We start from the raw sequence: 20,916 nt of genomic DNA, 5'->3' as shown, positions 1-20,916 counted from the left end.
AAACACATTCTGGGGAAATCCACGTTCTCTGCCCAAATCCACACCTCCACTGGGCTTCTGTCTCCCAAATATATTGTCTGACCCTAAGAACTCAAGAGGAACTCAGGCAGCAGGATATATTATGCTAAACCGGGAACACCCTAAACACGGATCCGCCCTGGTCCTTGAGCAAGGTCACCTTACATGCAATGTCGCTGCAAAATGTCCTATTTCCACGAGTCCTTCCACTAAAGAAACATGGGGGTACGTTGGCAAGGAAATTGTCATACCTACTTGGCTGATGGCTCCCAGCACTGACATAAAAATAACTGATTCTAATATTTAACACAGAATAGTTCTATCTCTATTAGTAATAAAACCCAAACTGAGTTTTTCTTGGAAAATTGAAATTCAGGCCATTATTTCACAACTTGGAAATCAAAGTAATCCAACTTCAAGATGACTTTCTCATTGTTGAAATTTGCTCTGTCAGTGTATGATATGGGACTTCCTCTTATCTCAAGCCATCCCTGCATGTATACATCTTGGAGATGGGACCTTGCAATCAACCTTGCACTGTGCCTCGGTCAGTGTTCTGGACCCAGTCTACCAATCCTAGCTTTGTACCCTCAGCCTGAGTGTACTTGCAGAAAAACACCCCTTACACCTTCCCAAAAATGTCATAATCCATTGATATCAAGTTGTCCCTTCTGCCATGCTGAAACCTTCTTTGTTCCGCCAACAGTGGGCTGAATTACACTGGTGGCCACCAAGCCAACCACCCACAGTCACGAAAATGGCCGCTCCCAGAAGTTTTTTTTTTTTTTTTTTTTTACAGTTGTAGGCGGACAGAATGCCTTTATTTTATTTGTTTATTTTTATGTGATGCTGAGGATAATAATAAATAAAATGTAAAATTAAAAAATAATACCACTTACAATGGCATAAAGAATCCAGCACCTCACACATGCTAGGCAAGTGCTCTACCACTGAGCCACAGCCCCAGCCCTCCCAGAAGTCTTTATTATGTTTTATTTTAAGATAAGGTCTTACTAAGTTGCTTAAGGCCTTGTTAAATTGCTGAACCTGGCTTTGAACTCATGATTCTCCTGCCTTAGCCTCCTGAGCCACTGGGATTACCAGTGTGCACCGCCATGCCCAGCCAGGAAAATCTGTGTTCTTAAATGGCCATTTCTCCCCAACTTGATTAATAGATTTAATGCAACCCTAATCAAAACCTTAGCAGGATTTTTCATACCGATCAATACAGCTGATTTCAAAATATTTTAGAAAACAGAATATCCAAAATGACTTTTGAAAAAAAAAAAGTTGGAAGACTCACACTACTTGATTTCTACTCTTACAACAGAGACATGATATTTAAGACAGTATAGTGTTAACAAAATATAGACACATAGAGAGCCGCCCCACGCGCCTGCAAGGTAGGCTGACCTGCGACCCACCGGCAGAACAGGCCCAGAAACCCGAGGAGGGGCAGAGCCGCCCCACGCGCCTGCAAGTTAGGCGGATCTGCGACCCACCAGCAGAACAGGCCCAGCGTCCTGCAGAGGGTCAGAGCCCCTGCCAGCAAGGTAGGTGGACCTGCGACCACCGAAAGAACAGGCCCAGCGGCCCGCCATCGCCCCGGTTGGGGGAGGGGCAGAGCCGCCACCAGCGCCTGCAAGGTAGACAGACGTGCAACCGACAGACAGAACAGGCCCAGCGGCCTGCGGAGGGGTTGAGCCGCCCCCCCGCTCCCCGCCCCTGCAAGGTAGGCGGACCTGCGACCCAACGGCAGTTCAGACCCAGCAACCCGCGGAGGGGCACGCTGCCCCACGCACCTGCAAGGTAGGCGGAATCATGTTCACCGACAGAACAGGCCCAGCGGCCTGCCAGATACATCGCCCCGGTTGGGGGAGGGGCAGAGCCGCCGCGCGCCTGCAAGGTAGGCGGACCTGTGACCCACCAGCAGAACAGGCCTAGCAACCCACGGAGCAGCAGAGCCACCCCCCGCACCTGCAAGGTAGGCGGACCTGCGACCCACCGGCAGGTCAGGCCCAGCAACACACGGAGGGGCACAGCTGCCCCACACGCCTGCAAGGTAGGCGGAACCGTGACAACTGACAGAACAGGCCCAGTGGCCTGCCAGACACATCAGCCCGGTTGGGGGAGGGGCAGAGCCGCTGGGCGCCTGCAAGGTAGGCGGACCTGCGACCCACCAGCAGAACAGGCCTAGCAACTCGCGAGCAGCAGAGCCACCCCCCACACCTGCAAGGTAGGCGGACCTGCGACCCACCGACAGAACAGGCCCAGAAACCCACAGAGGGGCAGAGCCGCCCCACACGCTTGCAAGGTAGGCTGACCTGCGACCCACCGGCAGAACAGGCCCAGAAACCCACGGAGGGGCAGAGCCGCCCCATGCGCCTGCAAGGTAGGCGGACCTGCGACCCACCAGCAGAACTGGCCCAGAAACCCGTGGAGGGGCAGAGCCACAGGTCCTCCTGCAAGGTAGGCGGACCTGCAACCCACCTGCAGAACAGGCCCAGTGGCCCGCCATCGCCCCGGTTGGGGGAGGGGCAGAGCCGCCACCAGCGCCTGCTAGGTAGACAGACCTGCAACCGACAGACAGAACAGGCCTAGCGGCCCGCGGAGGGGCAGAACCACTGCCCGCGCCTGCAAGGTAGGCAGACCTGCGACCACCGAAAGAACAGGCCCAGCAGCCTGCTGGCATGGTAGGCACATTGCCCCAATTGGAGGAGGGGCAGAGCCACCGCCAGCGCCTGCGAGGGAGACTTTGCAACTATACAAGAGCAATATAAATACATAGGGGGAAAAATCAATAACACAACAGTTTCACCAAGCAGAAAGAAATGTGAACAGTATGAAAAGACAAGGAAAGAAAGGACCACAAGCAATGCAGGTCAACTCAACTTTAGAAGAGGTAATATCTGCAGCAGATGGAATGTCAGATAAAGAATTCAGGATATACATGCTTCAGATGATCTGGAGTCTCAAGGAAGACATTAGACAGCAAAATCAGACAATCAAAGACCACTTCGACCACTTCGACAATGAATTACATAAACAAATCCAAGAAGCAAAAGATCAATTATACAGGGAGATAGAGGTTATAAAAAACAAACAAATAGAAATCCTAGAAATGCAGGAAGCAATAAACCAACTTAAAAACTCAATTGAGAATACTACCAGCAGAGTAGAACACTTAGAAGATAGAACATCAGACAATGAAGACAAAGTATTTCAACTTGAAAAGAACATAGACAGCTCAGCAAGACAGTTAAGAAACCATGAGCAGAACGTCCAAGAAATATGGGATAACATAAAGAGACCAAACTTAAGAGTCATTGGGATACAGGAAGGTATAGAGGTCCAAACCAAAGGAATGAGCAATCTATTCAATGAAATAATATGAGTAAACTTCCCAGACTTGAAGAATGAGACAGAATCCCAAATCCTAGAAGCCTACAGGACGCCGAATGTGCAAAATCATAAGAGATCCACACCTAGACACATTATAATGAAGATGCCCAACATACAGAATAAGGAGAGAATTTTAAAAGCTACAAGAGAAAGGAAGCAGATTACATTTAGGGGTAAACCAATCAGGATAACAGCTGATCTTTCAACACAGACTCTGAAAGCTAGAAGATCCTGTAATAACATATTTCAAACACTGAAAGAAAATGGGTTCCAACCAAGAATTGTGTATCCAGCGAAATTAAGTTTCAGGATGGAAGATGAAATTAAAACCTTCCACGATAAACAAAAGTTAAAAGAATTTGCAGCTAGAAAACCATCTCTTCAAAACATCCTCGGCAAAATATTACAGGAAGAGGAAATGGAAAATATCAATGAAAACCAACAGCGGGAGGTAGTACAGTAAAGGGGGGGGGAAATAATCAAAGAGGAAAACAAACCATGTTTAGTAACATAAATAAACAAATATGGCTGGAAGAACAACCCATATCTCAATAATAACCCTAAATGTTAATGGCTTAAACTCACCAATTAAGAGACACAGGCTAGTAGAATGGATCACAAAACAAGACCCAACAATATGCTGCCTTCAGGAGACGCATTTGATAGGAAAAGACATACATAGACTGAAGGTGAAAGGTTGGGAAAAATCATATCACTCATATGGACTTCATAAACAAGCAGGAGTGTCCATACTCATATCAAATAAAATAGATTTCAAGCCAAAGTTAATCAAAAGGGATAAAGAGGGACACTACATACTGCTCAAGGGAACCATACACCAACAAGACATAACAATCATAAATATATATGCCCCAAACAATGGTGCAGCTATGTTCATCAAACAAACTCTTCTCAAGTTCAAGAGTCTAATAGACCACCATACAATAATCATGGGAGACTTCAACACACCTCTCTCACCACTGGACAGATCTTCCAAACAAAAGTTGAATAAGGAAACTATAGAACTCAATAACATAATTAATAACCTAGACTTAATTGACATATATAGAATATACCACGCAACATCAAGCAGTTACACTTTTTTCTCAGCAGCACATGGATCCTTCTCAAAAATAGATCATATATTATGTCACAGGGCAACTCTTAGACAATATAAAGGAGTAGAGATAATACCATGCATCTTATCTGATCATAATGGAATGAAACTGAAAATCAACGATAAAAGAAGTAAGGAAAAATCATGCATCACTTGGAGAATGAACAATAGGTTACTGAATGATCAATGGGTTATAGAAGACATCAAGGAGGAAATTAAAAAATTCTTAGAGATAAATGAAAACACAGACACAACATATCGGAATCTATGGGACACATTGAAAGCAGTTCTAAGAGGAAAATTCATTGCTTGGAGTTCATTCCTTAAAAAAAGAAAAAACCAACAAATAAATGATCTAATACTTCATCTCAAAATCCTAGAAAAAGAAGAGCAAAACAACAGCAAAAGAAGTAGAAGGCAAGAAATAATTAAAATCAGAGCTGAAATTAATGAAATCGAAACAAAAGAAACAATTGAAAAAATTGACAAAACTAAAAGTTGGTTCTTTGAAAAAATAAATAAAATTGACAGACCCTTAGCCATGCTAACGAAGAGATGAAGAGAGAGAACTCAAATTACTAGCATACGGGATGAAAAAGGCAATATCACAACAGACACTTCAGAAATACAGAAGATTATCAGAAATTATTTTGAATCTTTATACTCCAATAAAATAGAAGATAGTGAAGGCATTGATAAATTTCTTAAGTCATATGATCTGCCCAAATTGAGTCAGGAGGATATTGACAACCTAAACAGACCAATATCAATTGAGGAAATAGAAGAAACCATCAAAAGACTACCAACTAAGAAAAGCCCAGGACCGGATGGGTATACAGCAGAGTTTTAAAAAACATTTAAAGAGGAACTAATACCAATTCTTTTCAAGCTATTTCAGGAAATAGAAAAAGAGGGAGAACTTCCAAATTCATTCTACGAGGCCAACATCACCCTGATTCCTAAACCAGACAAAGACACTTCAAAGAAAGAAAACTACAGACCAATATCTCTAATGAACCTAGATGCAAAAATCCTCAATAAACTTCTGGCGAATCAGATACAAAAACATACCATAAAAATTGTGCACCATGATCAGGTAGGATTTATCCCTGGGATGCAAGGCTGGTTCAATATATGGAAATCAATAAATGTTATTCACCACATCTATAGGCTTAAAAATAAGAACCATATGATCATCTCGATAGATGCAGAAAAAGCATTTGACAAAGTACAGCATCCCTTTATGTTCAAAACTCTAGAAAAACTAGGGATAACAGGAACATACCTCAATATTGTAAAAGCAATCTATGCTAAGCCTCAGGCTAGCATCATTCTGAATGGAGAAAAACTGAAGGCATTCCCTCTAAAATCTGGAACAAGACAGGGATGCCCTCTCTCACCACTTCTGCTCAACATAGTTCTCGAATCACTGGCCAGAGCAATTAGACAGACGAAAGAAATTAAAGGCATAAAAATAGGAAAAGAAGAACTCAAATTATCACTATTTGCAGATGACATGATTCTATACCTAGCAGACCCAAAAGGGTCTACAAAGAAACTATTAGAGCTAATAAATGAATTCAGCAAAGTGACAGGATATAAAATCAACACGCATAAATCAAAGGCATTCCTATATATCAGCAACAAATCCTCTGAAATGGAAATGAGGACAACTACTCCATTCACAATATTCTCAAAAAAAATAAAATACTTGGGAATCAACCTAACAAAAGAGGTGAAAGACTTATACAATGAAAACTACAGAACCCTAAAGAGAGAAATAGAAGAAGATCTTAGAAGATGGAAAAATATACCCTGTTCATGGATAGGTAGAACTAACATCATCAAAATGGCGATATTACCAAAAGTTCTCTATAGGTTTAATGCAATGCCAATCAAAATCCCAACGGCATTTCTTGTAGAAATAGAGAAAGCAATCATGAAATTCATATGGAAAAATAAAAGACCCAGAATAGCAAAAACAATGCTAAGCAGGAAGTGTGAATCAGGCGGTATAGCGATACCAGACTTCAAACTATACTACAGAGCAATAGTAACAAAAACAGCATGGTACTGGTACCAAAACAGGAGGGTGGACCAATGGTACAGAATAGAGGACACAGAAACCAATCCACAAAACTACAACTATCTTATATTTGACAAAGGGGCTAAAAGCATGCAATGGAGGAAGGATAGCATCTTCAACAAATGGTGCTGGGAAAACTGGAAATCCATATGCAACAAAATGAAACTGAATCCCTTTCTCTCACCATGCACAAAAGTTAACTCAAAGTGGATCAAGGAACTTGATATCAAATCAGAGACACAGCGCCTGATAGAAGAAAAAGTTGGCTACGATCTACATACTGTGGGGTTGGGCTTCAAATTCCTCAATAGGACACCCATAGCACAAGAGTTAATAACTAGAATCAACAAATGGGACTTACTCAAACTAAAAAGTTTTTTCTCAGCAAAAGAAACATCCTGGGAACAAATCTTTACTCCTCACACTTCAGACAGAGCCCTAATATCCAGAATATACAAAGAACTCAAAAAATTAGATAATAAGATAACAAATAACCCAATCAACAAATGGGCCAAGGACCTGAACAGACATTTCTCAGAGGAGGACATACAATCAATCAACAAGTACATGAAAAAATGCTCTCCATCTCTAGCAGTCAGAGAAATACAAATCAAAACCACCCTAAGATACCATCTCACTCCAGTAAGATTGGCAGCCATTAGGAAGTCAAACAACAACAAGTGCTGGCGAGGATGTGGGGAAAAGGGTTCACTTGTACATTGCTGGTGGGACTGCAAACTGGTGCGGCCAATTTGGAAAGCAGTATGGAGATTTCTTGGAAAGCTGGGAATGGAACCACCATTTGACCCAGCTATTCCCCTTCTTGGTCTGTTCCCTAAAGACCTAAAAAGAGCATACTACAGGGACACTGCTACATCCATGTTCATAGCAGCACAATTCACAATAGCAAGACTGTGGAACCAACCTAGATGCCCTTCAATAGACAAATGGATAAAAAAAAATGTGGCATTTATATACAATGGAGTATTACTCTGCATTAAAAAATGACAAAGTCATAGAATTTGCAGGGAAATGGATGGCATTAGAGCAGATTATGCTAAGTGAAGCTAGCCAATCCCTGAAAAACAAATGCCAAATGTCTTCTTTGATATAAGGAGAGTAACTAAGAACAGAGTAGGGACGAAGAGCATGAGAAGAAGATTAACATTAAACAGGGATGAGAGGTGGGAGGGAAAGGGAGAGAGAAGGGAAATTGCATGGAAATGGAAGGAGACCCTCAGGGGTATACAAAATTACATACAAGAGGAAGTGAGGGGAAAGGGAAAAAAATATAAGGGGGAGAAATGAATTACAGTAGAGGGGGTAGAGAGAGAAGAGGGGAGCGGGGGAGGGGGGATAGTAGAGGATAGGAAAGGCAGCAGAATACAACAGACACTAGTATGGCAATATGTAAATCAATGGATGTGTAACTGATGTGATTCTGCAATCTGTATACGGGGTAAAAATGGGAGTTCATATCCCACTTGAATCAAAGTGTGAAATATAATATATCAAGAACTATGTAATGTTTTGAACAACCAACAATAAAAATTAATTAAAAAAATATAGACACATAAATCAATGGAACAGAATTGAAAGTCCAGAATCAGAATCACACATATATCAATCATATAAATAGATTTTTTAATATTTATTTTTTAAAATTTATTTTTATTTGTAGTTGGACTCAATAGCTTTATTTATTTATTTATTTTTATGTGATGCTAAGGATCGAACCCAGGGCCTCACACGTGCTAGGTGAGCGCTCTACCACTGAGCCACAACCCCAGCCCCCATAAATTGATTTTTGACAAAGATGCTAAGTTAATTCAATGGAGCAACACTAATATTTTTCAAAAAATTGTACTGGAACAATTGGACATTCACTAAAAAAAAAAAAAAGGAAGAAGAAGCTGCAGTGGTGGTATGAATCTGTAGTCCCAGCAACTCTGGAAGATGGGTCAGGAAGATCACTTGAGCCAAGAAGTTCAAGGCCAGCCTGGCAACATAATGAGACCCCATCTCAAAGAAAGAAAGAAAACTTCTGCAAAAATTCTCAATAAAATTCTGGTAAATTGCATAGAAAAACATATTAAAAAGACAGTGTACCATGATCAAGTGGGTATGGCATTTGCCAGTAAATGGATGGAGTTGGAGAATATCATGCAAAGTGAAATAAATCAATCCCAAAAACCCAAAGGCTGAATGTTTTCTCTAACAGGCAGATGCTAATTCACAATAAGGGGGGCGGGGCACTAGAGAGGAATGGAGTTACCTTAGATTAGATAGAGGGAAGTGAAAGGAGAGGAGGGGAGGGGATGTGGGGATAGGAAGAATAGAAAGGAACAGACATTATTACTAGACAGCAGGGTGAAGTTGCGCATATCTGTAATCCCAGCTGCTTGGGAGGCTGAAGCTGTAGGATCACAGGTTCAAAGCCAGCATCAGCAACTTATAACAGCCCTAAGCAACAGCACAGATACTGTCTCAAAATAAAAAATACAAAGGGCTGGGGATGTGGCTCAGTGGGTAGGTGCCCCTGGGTTCAATCACCTGTTTAAAAAAAAAAAAAAAAAGTTAAAGTTAAAAGTTTTGCTCTTCAAAATACACTATTAAGTTATTAAGTAGATGAAAAGGCAAGCCATGACTGGGTGAAAATATGGGCATAATAAAGGACTAAGTATCTCAATACATAAAGAATTCTCAAAAGTTGTAAAAAAGAAAAAAAGCATAGTTGTAGGCCAGGGACTTGCAGCAGTGACAGTAGAGATGGCATGAAGCGGTTGTCAAATATTCCCTCCCCGCCCACACAAAAAAGTATAACACTGGACAAACTTTTCAAAAACGACTATAGTTAATTTGTATACTTTTATGGTGTCTCAGCAGCCATTTTGGATATAAGTTGGACTTTCTCATACAGAAGCAGAGCTTGGTCACTTTGACACCATTTCCTGTTTTTTTGCCTTTGCCCAGGTCTTTGGTGTGGCCCATTCTATTATCTACCTTATTCAGCTGTTTGTGGTGACCACCTCCCCATGGGACAGGCAAATAGAGCCCACTTGACTCTCTGAAGCCCTGCATGATCTGCTAAGATATGAAATGGTAATGTCGTCACAGTGTAATTCCACAGATCTTGAGCCCTGTTTACTCTGTGCTCTAAACCCACCAACTGGAACATCCTGTGGGATACCTGCACGAGTAATGCCCTGGTTGCCAGTAAGGCACTGGTCCACAGGCCTAGCCCACCACACACGCTGCTGGTTGAGCACCCTGCTGTCTTCAGACTTTCTGTTGGCTCTCATGGACACACCTTTTCTCTCTGTCAGTAACAAAATGCTTCTGTTATTTCCTGTGTCTTTTCTTTTGCCAACTCCTTTGTATCTCATCTGGCCAGCACCCCTGAACCAACTCTCCCAGTGAGGGCTCTCCTGGAAAGTAGTTATCTTGACTTTTGGCCACTCTCCAGAGAGACACCTCAAGATTCTGCCCATCCATAGGAATAGGAGGCTTTTCTAGAGGTAATTCAGAAAAAAATGAGATTAGGGAGAAAGGATCAGGAAGGAGAAGATCAGGGAAAAGAAGATCATGGAGGAAAAGTTTAGGAACAAGAATATAAGAGGACAGAATTTTAGGGAAAAGATCAGGGATAAGAAGTTTAGGGAAGGGCTGGGGATGTGGCTCAAGTGGTAGTGCGCTCGCCTGGCATGCATGCGGCCCAGGTTCGATCCTCTACACCACATACAAACAAAGATGTTGTGTCCGCTGAAAACTAAAAAATAAATATTAAAAAAATTTTTTTTAAAAGATAATGGTATCGATTAAAAAAAAAGAAGTTTAGGGATAAGAAGATTGGGAAAAAGAAAAAAAAACATGTAAGTTTCAAAGCTATAAGGGTTTTAGTCAAAGCATCAAGTGAACCCCTACTACAAGATATCAAAGAATAGTGGAATTTTGCAGGCTTATCTTGTCTTGTCCCTATTGTCTCCCAGCTTGGTCACTGATAATGACTAAGAGAGGCTCAATGTGAAAACCAGAAGTGAATTCATGAAAGAAGATATACTTGAACTGAGGAAGAAGCTGAAAACTTAAGCCAGCAGCAGCACCAGTAAAAGTAGAAAACAAGCCAGCATGGTGGCACGTGTTTGTAATCCCAGCAACTCAGGAGGCAGAGGCAGGAGAATCATAAGTTTGAGGCCAGCTTGGATGACTTAATGAGACCCCATCTCAACATTTTTAGAAGGGCTGGGTATGTACTTCAGTGGTAGAGTAGTTACATAGTATACACAAGCCCCTCGGGAACAGGGGAACAGCCTAGAAATGAGAGGCATAGAAGGACTAAGTGAGTCATCTGTACGGGATTTTCTGGCTGGGAAACTACACAAGTGCAAAGGAGAGATCCACAGGAACCTTTGGAATGTGACAGCCAAGGGATCCTTGAACACTGGATGAATTTTGTGCAAACCCACACCTCACACACAGATCAACTGGCAGAGAGTGGACAGCTTATAAGCAAAAGCCTGTAAATATTTAGAACACTGTTCCCAAATCATTGACTGAACACAGAGCTATGCCGACTCAGGGCAATCTCCAGGAAGCTAGGATAAAAATGTAAATAAAGAGTCAGGGAGGAGGCTCTTCGGCAGTAGAGTGCCGCTGGTCTGGCATGTACAAGGCCCTGTGTTTGTTTCCAGCATCATGCACGCGCTCACCCATGAAGAAAACAGAAAAGAAAAAAAAAAATAGAAAGAAAAAAAAGAAGAAGAAACTAATTAGAGATACCAGTGGAAGTATGTCACAGAGGAGACAGGATCTGAAGTTTAAGTCCAGGTCAATTAAAAAAAATAAATAAATAAAAATAAAATCATAATTTAAATTTCTATTGTCATATCCACAGCATAGTCCAGTTGTGCCAGAGCTGTGGGGTAGGTGGGAGAAGCCAAAGAAAGTGCCCAAAGTCAGCACATGAGACGTGTGATTTATTGGAGAAAACCTGCAAGACATCAGTGGCTGCTCCAAGAAGAGCTCGGTGGCGACAGGCTGGACAGATAGCACCCCGCTCCTCATGGAGCTTCACCAAGCAGTGCCTCCTTTCCCTCACTCAGGGTGTTCTGTCCCATGGCAGCCAGCTGAATGAGTGACAGAATCCTTCCCACAGTGCCCTCAGTTACACACCAGTTGCCACAGAGAGAGGAGTTTTGTATGTTAGGCTGCAGAAGCAGTGACACCATCAGCATTAGCTTCCTTACTCTGTGAATAAGGCCAGCATCCCAAGGAGCTGGTGTACAAGGAGGGAGTAGCTGTCTACAGATAACATCAACTCGCCCTAGCTCCCGGTAGGCATAAGAGAAAGCCAGTGTCCTTCAAGATAATAGGTGTCTGGACATTCTGGCCCAGGCTCCATCTCACTATTTCCTTAACTTGGCTAGGTTTTTGGGACACAAAGGTGGCAATCAGGGACATGTGTTTTACTGTCCCCTTTTTCTTTAAGGATGATACACTATAAAATACGATCAATAAAAATTATAAGGTAAGAAAAGAAGCATGGAAATGAGAATCACACTGAAGAAAATAGAAATCGTTAAGAACTGATTGGTGCAAATGTCAGATTTAGCACCAATTTAGCACCAAGCTAAAGCTCCTACTGTATATATTTTTAAAAAACTAAAGGAAAATATGATGACAACAATTCAACAGTGACTCTCAATACAGAAATTGAAACTTAAAAATGAAATGTTGATTTTATAGTTTAATAGGATAAAAACTGAAAAAATTGATTGTTATAAAGACTAAACTACAGATTTCAGATAGCAGAAAAAATGATGAATTTGAAAATAAGAGCCAGGTGCAGTGGTTCACACCCATAATCCCAGGGATTTGGGAGACTGAGGCAGGAGGATGGAAAGTTCCAGGCCAATCTTGGCAATTTAGCAAAACTCTGTCTCAAAATAAAAACTAAATAAAAAGGGCTGGGGATGTGGCTCAGTGGTAGTGTCCCTGGTTTTCATCCACAGTATTACAAAAAAAAAAAAAGAAAGAAAGAAAGAAAAGAAAATAGGTCAATAGAAATGATGTAATCTTGGGGGGTAGGCATGAGGGAGGCCATAATGAAGAAAAATGAACAAAGTTTCAGAGATTTTGTGGGACCACATCCAACATGTGAACACACATGTAGTGGAATTCTCAGGAGAGGAGTGAAAGAAAGGTCAGAAAAAAATGTTTGAAGAAATAATGGCTGAAAACTGCCAAATCCATGCAATATCAATCTACAGATCCAAGAAGCTCAACAAACCCCAAGTAGGATAAAGCCAGAGGTCCTCACCAAGATACATCATGTCAAACTGCTGAAAGCTGGAAATGGTGACCACTGGAAGAGAAAAGTAACTCCTGTGTATAGAGAAGAAAACAACACAAATAACAGCTGACCTCCTGGAAATGGCAGAGCTCAGAGGCAGCAAGAGGACAAGGTGTGTGAGGCAACTACCCCAACCACTAATTCCATACCAGCAAAAGTATTCTTCAAAAATGAGGTAAAACCAAAGACTTTTTAAGATTAAAAACAAATTAAAAAACCCTCAGAGAATTCACTGTCTGCAGTCCACCCTATTAGAAATAATATTAAAAGTTCCTCATGCTGAAAGGAAATAACTCAAATCCCCAGAAAGAAATGAGCAAGGCAGGCATGGTAGTGCATGCCTACAATCTCAGGGGCTCAGGAGGCTGAGGCAAGAGATCGAAAGTTGGAGGCCAGCCTCAGCAATTTAGCAAGATCCTGTCTCAAAATAAATCTTTTTCTTTTTTTTAAAAAAGAACATTCAATTCAATAACACTGGATTATACATTATTTTCAAGCCAAAATGGGATATTCTCTAGGACAACAAAAATACTAAACCATTAACCAAGACTACATAAATTTAAAGAGTGAAAACATTCAGAGTATGTTCCCTCCACACAACTGAATTAAATTAGAAAAAATTAAACCAGGCACTTCTAAATAACCCATAGGTGAAAATGTTAAAATGATGGAAATTAAAGGACAAGAGGAAATCTGAGGGGGAAAAGTAGCTGAAAAAAGAAAGGAAAGGTGGTCACAGCATAGCCATTGGCTAGCTGTGGACACTATTATGATTAAAGAAGAAACAGAAAATGTGGAGATACGATGCTGATGCCAGGGCAGGAGACAGGGTACAACTTCGCCCATCACCATAGGAAGGTCAAGAGACAGTATGAGAGGCGTAATAGTGATGACTGCTTTATGCAGAAGGTAAAAACCAGAAGAAAAAATAAAGGATGTTGAGCAGTTGCTTTTGGGAGAGCAGGCTGGAGGGAGAGAGGAAGAGTGCTATTTTTGCTATAATCCATATGCACACAGACTCTGTAAGTGATTTGCCTGCATTACTTTGGTAAATAAAAATTAAAGACAGATGAGGAGAAACCATGACAACTCTAGGGTTCTTCTTTTTCAGATTTTTCCATCTGCTGAAGCAATTCCCCTTTAAGAATTCAGCAAATAGCCATGTGCGTGGCTCATGCCTGTAATCCCAGTGACTAGGGAGGGTGAGGCAGGAGGATCGCAAGTTCAAAGCCAGCCTCAGCAACTTAGTGAGGCCCTAAGAAATTCAGTGAAATCCTGTCTCTAAATAAAATATAAAAAAGGGCTGGGGATGTGGCTCAGTGGTTAAGCGCCCCTAGGTTCAATCACTGGTACCAAAAGCAAACAAACAAACAAACAACAACAAAAACCCAATGAATTCAGCAAATAACCCTGTCCACTTCTTCAGGCATCACCTGAAATGCAGTCTCATCCTCTTAGGTGGTCCTGGGTGATGGTATTGATAAGGGTTCTTGTGAAGGTCAAAGAGAAGGTGCTTTGTGAAATATGAAGTTATATGATTGTTATCAGGCAGGACATGAGTAAATATTACATTTTATACACAAGAAAAGAGAGACACCCCCGCCCTTCCACCCAAAAGGGAGAATCCTCCAAAATCACATAAGTAGTTAGTGGCACAGTTGGATTTCTGATTCTCTGTCCTCAGCTATCCTCAGACCCAGGGACTTCTTAGCTCTCATGCTTCCCTATCTCTCTTTATCCCCTCCCCTCCCCACCATGATGCTACCCAAGCATTGGCTTTCAATCCCATCTGGAGAGTGAGCTTAACTGAGTGACAGACTGAACCCTGATCCTTATTCTAGATGAGGTGCTAAACTTGGTTGTAGTCTGAGCCCCACTCCCTTGCCACCAACTCCCTTAATATTATATAAACTTGAACATAGGTTGGACTGGCCCAGAGGATGTGGATGACTGGGTGCTGTCCCTCCCCAGTGCTGCATAAATTCTGTCTCTGGGGGCAGAATTTGCATGACTGTGGCCTGGCTAAATTCTCCGACAGTTTCCCTCCATCCTCTACCAGACTCAAAGCTACAACCTGTGCTCAGTCTGTCTGACTCCCATTACCTGACTTTGTGCCAGTGGGGGTTTTGCAGTAATGGGCACTTTGTGCAGATTGTCTGCGATGAGTCACTCTTGCTCAGAATGCAGCAGTCTGCATGGCTGGCACTTGTCCTGGCTTCTCTACCGCAAGTGAGAAGCTCCTCCAATCCAAACTTGTAGGCACAGCTTTGAACTGGCTGCTCCCTGCACTGGACCCTTCCTTCCTGCCCCTGGCCAGGCCAGGCTTTCTACAATGTGATTTCCAAGTCCTGCCATATGTTGGCTTGTTGCAGCCGCTGCCTGGCTCAGTGAGTAGCACCTGCACCAGGCAGGCCTCCCCAGACAGGTGGGAATCAAGGCCTACTTCTCACCTCTCATCAGCCCAGGAGAGGTGGCAGGTCAGGAGGATAATGGAGGGTACTGGGGCTGGGTGACCTGGAGGGGAGAAGACAAGGGTAAAGTAGGGCAGTAGAGACAAGCAGAGGATCATGGCATTGCTTTATTGCTGAGCCATCAAATGTCAGGACAGGCAGGAAGCGGAAAAATGAGCCCTCCCCCTCCCCCTAGCTGGACAGATGGAGAACTGAGGCCCTGGCAGAGGAACTTTCCTAAGACCCCATGGTAAGTTCCCATGGTGATCTCTCCATGTATGGATGTCTGGTGCTCAAAAACAGCTTTGGACAAAGGGAGCATGCCCCGTGGGTCCAAGTTCCAGAGGAGGAGCCTGGGAAGGCCCAGGGACACACAGGAATGGGGTTCCAGGGATGAAGATCTCCCTAATTATCAAGTATCCAACCAGGGACCTCTTGGAGGGGCATAGGGTGATGAGTTCCTCATCACCAGAGGCATAGCAAGCACAATCCAGAACCTAGTATAGAGCGGCTGCCTGGTCAGCCCCATGGTGGGTGGAGATTGGTGGCTGTCTTAGAAATGTTTTCCTTTGTGGGTCTGGAACCCAGATGTGTCCCTCACAATCTTGGGGTTCCTTACTTAGCCTAAGCATCTGCTCTCCCTTCAGAGCCCTCCAGATCCAGAGCAACTCTCTTGGGCAACCCCAGGGGTGCAACTGCCTCTGGATGGCACTTGGTCGCTCAGAATGCAGATGGCGTCTAGACCCACAGTCAGGGTATGTATTTAGAGAAGAAACTGGGGAGGGTGCAGTCTCATGGGGGCTTATAGGAGCCATCTGGGTATGAGAGCTTCATGGCAGACAAGGGGAGAGCCTGTTCTTCCTCTAACCAAGGATGATGGGCTATAGCATTCAGATGGAAACAGGCACATGAGCTCTTGCCTTGGTGCTGATCCCCAGTCCTGAATGCTGTGGCCCATGCACCCAATGAGACAAGAAAACCGCTTCTTGGACTTCTAGGGGCTGTGTCACCATTCTTCCCCACTGTGGTTGTTTCGGTGCCTCTCTGCTATGACAGTGTTTTGGAGTTGCAGGGCGGGTTCTCTGGGAAGAGGACTCTGGCTTGGAAGTAGCATGCAGGATGGTTATGGGGGGAACTGTGGTGATCACAGCCTGAAGAAGGGAAGAGGCAGAACTGAGCAGAGGCAAAAGCTGAGCTGTGGTGCAGGCTCAGCCTAGCCTTGCTTGCCTCATGGGAGCTCTGAAGCAGGAATAGCCTAATTTATTTTTTAGTTTTAGGTGGACACAATATCTTTATTTTGTTTTTTATGTGGTGCTGAAAATCGAACCCAGTGCCTCACGCATGCTAGGCGAGCATGCTACCACTTGAGCCACATCCCCAACTCCTAGCCGGGCCTTTATATCCCACCTGGATTAGGCCTAGGATATAGGCCATCCAAGGAAGGGCAGGAGCTCTGGTAAGGAGCAGAGGCAATCCCTGGAGGTAATCCCTGCAGCAGAGGCAATACTGGAGGGTGGAGACCCATGGCTCTCCCACAGGTAGAACAATGAGTCCTTCCCTGAGGAACACCTGGACATTGTGTCTCTGTGTCCCCCATCCTGGGTTTCAAAAAGCTTTGAGGAATACTTGTGAATGAATGAATGAATGAATGACTCTGAAAATAGCCCCTAAAACATGTTGGCCTCACTCTCCCCATCAATGAAATGGGAATATCTTCTACCCTCATGCTGGGAAGGCTGAGCTCATAAACACCAGGGTGCCATATGCTTGTAATCTAGCAATTGGTGAGGCTGAAGCAAGAAGATTGCAAGTTTGAGACCAGCCTGGCTAACATAATGAAACCATGTCTCAAAACAAAAAGGACTGGGGACAGTGCTCAGTGGTAGAGCACCACTGGGGTAAATCCTCAGTACCAGAAAACAAAACAAAACAAAACTTCACCAAGCCCATGGATGTATGAAAAACCCCCTGTTCTCTTTTAATTGATGCCCAGGGTTGGGGTGAGGACAACCCCAACTGAAGGGTGGGGTGGGGGTAGAGGGTAGGTGAGTACACTTGGCAGTTTGTGGTTGCCGTTTCAGGGGAAGCGCAGCTGCCTCTTGCTCAGGGCAGTCAGTGAGGCCCAGGGGAGGGGAGGATGGCATGCAGGGCAGGCTGTGGGCACTGAGTCACCACCCAGGGGAAAACCACAACTTCAGGAGCCCAAGGCCCAAAGAAAGGTGACAGGTGAGCTGAGCCAAGAGCAAGCACTGAGGAGGGGAGTGGGGATTTGGACTCCTCCTCAGCTAAGGTCCAGCCCAGGGTCCTACCCTGTAGGGGCAGCACCTACTATACACCACAGGAAAGACTGACTCAGTGCAACAGGACAGAGCAAGAGCTAGATGATCTTTGGCAAAGAACCGTCCCTCTCTGCTACCCCACCACTCCCTATAGAAAAAAAAAATGGGGATAATTATTATTTATTTCTTTATCCTTCTTGCTTCTCTCTCTCTTTCACTCCTGCCCCAGCTCTATGCTGGGGATGTAATCCAGGGCCTCTTGATTGAAGGCAAGTTCTCAACCACTGAGCTACATCCCCAGCCCTTTTTTCCTTTTTTATTTTGAAACAGGGTCTCACTAAGTTGCTAAAGCTGGCCTCAAACACGATCCTCCTGCTTCAGGCTCCCAAGTCCCTGGGATTACAGGTGGGCGCACCAAGCCTGGCCACAGGTAATTCTTGAGTTTGATAAAATTCACCTATGATATCATCATCTGAAGACTCACAGTGTGTGATGCTGCTCATCTGATAATTTTACCATCTTCATGACGGTCTAGAGTCTGCTGTCACACTACATCTGTCTCCTGGTTCCTCCAACTGTGAAATGTCTCCCTCTGTCAGTCTTCTTCTCTTTCATCTGTAGGAAAATGAAAAATTTTCAATCCTCAGCTGTATACAATGAGAGTTTAAAACAAAACAAAACAGAACAAGCAAAGAAAATGCCTTTAGACTTCTTTTACACCTTCCTCAAAGATGGTCTAATGCTTTGGACAAAGCAATAAGAAAACTGAAGGAGCGTAGAGCAGTGAAGACTCATGTCACTGTGGAGTCGTCCTTCTGGGAGGTTCCAAAATTCTCCTGTTTTCTTATTTGTTTTGTTATTTAATGAAACCCCACTTGAATGACAAATGGCACCCAAAAAGATGTAAATAAACAGAAGAGAGAACAGTATCAAGGGTCCTGCTGCTCCTTGGTGGACATGGACCCTTGTCCTTTCATAGACCCAGTCCTCCTCCCCGTGTTTCCCTCACAGTCTTTCTGGTTGCAAGACCCAGGTCAAAAGAGTGTGTCTTTTTCCAATTCCCTTTTCCCAGTCACCTACTGAGCCCCACCCTCCCCGGGGTCCCTGAGGCTTGGCACTTCATACCCCTGCTGCTGCCCAGCCAGGCTGCTCTCCTTGTTGCAGGCCAGAGGCTTTCTGGCTGCCCACCATACTCTTGTGGAATCATCCAGGGCAATGTCAGTGGCAGGCCCTGTGCTTCTGGGCATCAGCAGCCCCTCAGGGCTCTTGCCCATGTGGGTTTATCAGCAACTCACAATAGCCTTGCAGGTATTTGAGGAAGGACTTTCTTGGGGTTGCCTAGCAGATCATCAACAAAACGGGAACCATAACCAGGCCTGCAGCTGCCTGTTATAACCTCTCCCTCTCATGTCTAGGCCCATGGCAGCCCATGCCTTTCAAGAATGAAGAAACACAAGAAGTTCCATCTCAGAGGCAGCTTCTGAGGAGTGGTAAATCCAGGGGGTCTTCTTTCAGAAGAAACTGGCATGGTGCTTGTTCATAGAAGGTAGGAGAGCCAGTTTAGATCATCTAGGTACTCATCCTGCCTATTCAGTTTATTACTGTGTGGTGCTCAAAAGGCCGACTAACCTCTCTGTATCTTGATTTCTTTAGTTGTTGGGGTGATGAGCAGTTGAGTCGAGTCTTTTTTTTTTTTTTTTTTTGGTACTAGGGATTGAATTCAGGGGCACTCAACCACCAAGCCACATCCCTAGCCCTATTTTGTATTTTATTTAGAGACAGGGTCTCACTGAGTTGCTTAGTGCCTCACTTTTTGCTGAGCCAATTTTAAACTTGAGATCCTCCTGTCTCAGCCTCCTGAACCGCTGGGATTACAGGTATGTGCCACCGTGCCTGGCAAGTTGAGTCTTTTTGACTCCCACCAAAGAACTAACCAGACCTGACCCTGTTCAGCTTCCAAGATCAGATAAGATTGGACACTTTCAGGGTGGTATGGCTGTAGACAAGTTGAGTCTTTTAGGATAGTCGGCTCCCACCAGGTTCCTCGAATCTGGGAAATTATAGCTAGTAAGGGAGATAAAAGTGGGATCTGTACCTTGACCAGGCAGGGACCCAGGGGCTGGAGGGTGCTACTGGGTGTAGGGCATCATGGAGTGGGCACACAGGGCCTGGTGGGTGGTCCTAGGGCTGGCGCTTCCTGAGTTCCCTCGTGGTCTGTTCCCTTCTCTCACCACCACCCTTGTTCAGCTTTTTTCTTCCTCAAACTTCCGCAAATTCATTGTTTCCATTTCCTCAGCTTTTAGCTCCCTGGGCATGACCTCAGAGTCCAGACATCTCATGGCCTCCCTGATACACACCCTTTTGACTTGGCCTCAACCTCTTGAATCCCTAAGGGAGGAACTTGATTCCAGCTATGGTGGAGTCATTGATTTTAGATTTACCCTTCCATGGTGAGCAACTAAGTGTGCAAAATAAATAGAGCAACAGTTTGTAGGCATTGGACGGCAGCCAATGCAGCACCATGGCCCTTGAGAGGAGCACACGTGAGGTGAGCCCACATTTAACTAGTGCTCTCCCTCAGGCCAGATTCTAAGCAGAGGTTCAGGGATGTAGATAAGCAGGAAGTGACAGTCTCACTGGCCAAAATAATAGGTATCTGCAATTGGTTTGGAGAGCAGGATACAAAAATCTGTGTGAAGTTTCCATTTGGTTCCTTGGCTGACTCCTAACCATACATGTTTAGAGTGAGACTTTGAAAGATCCTGCAGAGAATGACCATGGAGAAGCTGGGAGCTGGGCACGGACTTGGGAGAGTGCTAGAGGGACATGGAATTCATCCTTAGGCAAAGAGTAGAGGTCTTTGTGGAGACCTCAGGGCCTCAGTTAGGGTTCCAAAAAGGCAGCACCCTCAGAGTGCAGGTGGCCTCCTTGTGCAGGTTCTGCGTCCCCAAATTCAACCACAAACTGAATCACAAATGCAGTTAAGCCTCTGATGTTTGCATCTGTACTAAACATGTGCTGATTTCTTTTTCCTCATCGTTATTCCCTAAACAATACAATATAATAACTATTTGCATTGCATTTATATCTATAAGCAATATAGAGATGATTTAGAGTACCCTGGAGGATGTGTGCAGGTTAGATGCAATTACTGCACCATCTTACACAAGGGATTTGACCTTCCATGGAATTTAGTATCTGAGGAGTCCTGG

General features: G+C 44.0%; 1 pseudogene; it reads right to left on the bottom strand.

Annotated features, from left to right (window-relative positions):
• Nucleotides 1-398: 398 nt before the first annotated feature.
• Nucleotides 399-18,978, bottom strand: LOC143394790 (acylphosphatase-1 pseudogene; annotated as a pseudogene).
• Nucleotides 18,979-20,916: the final 1,938 nt, after the last annotated feature.

This window comes from Callospermophilus lateralis, chromosome 3, assembly GCF_048772815.1.
Source record: "Callospermophilus lateralis isolate mCalLat2 chromosome 3, mCalLat2.hap1, whole genome shotgun sequence".
Classification (NCBI taxonomy): Eukaryota; Metazoa; Chordata; class Mammalia; order Rodentia; family Sciuridae; genus Callospermophilus; species Callospermophilus lateralis.
This window is presented reverse-complemented; position numbering and strand designations above follow the sequence as displayed.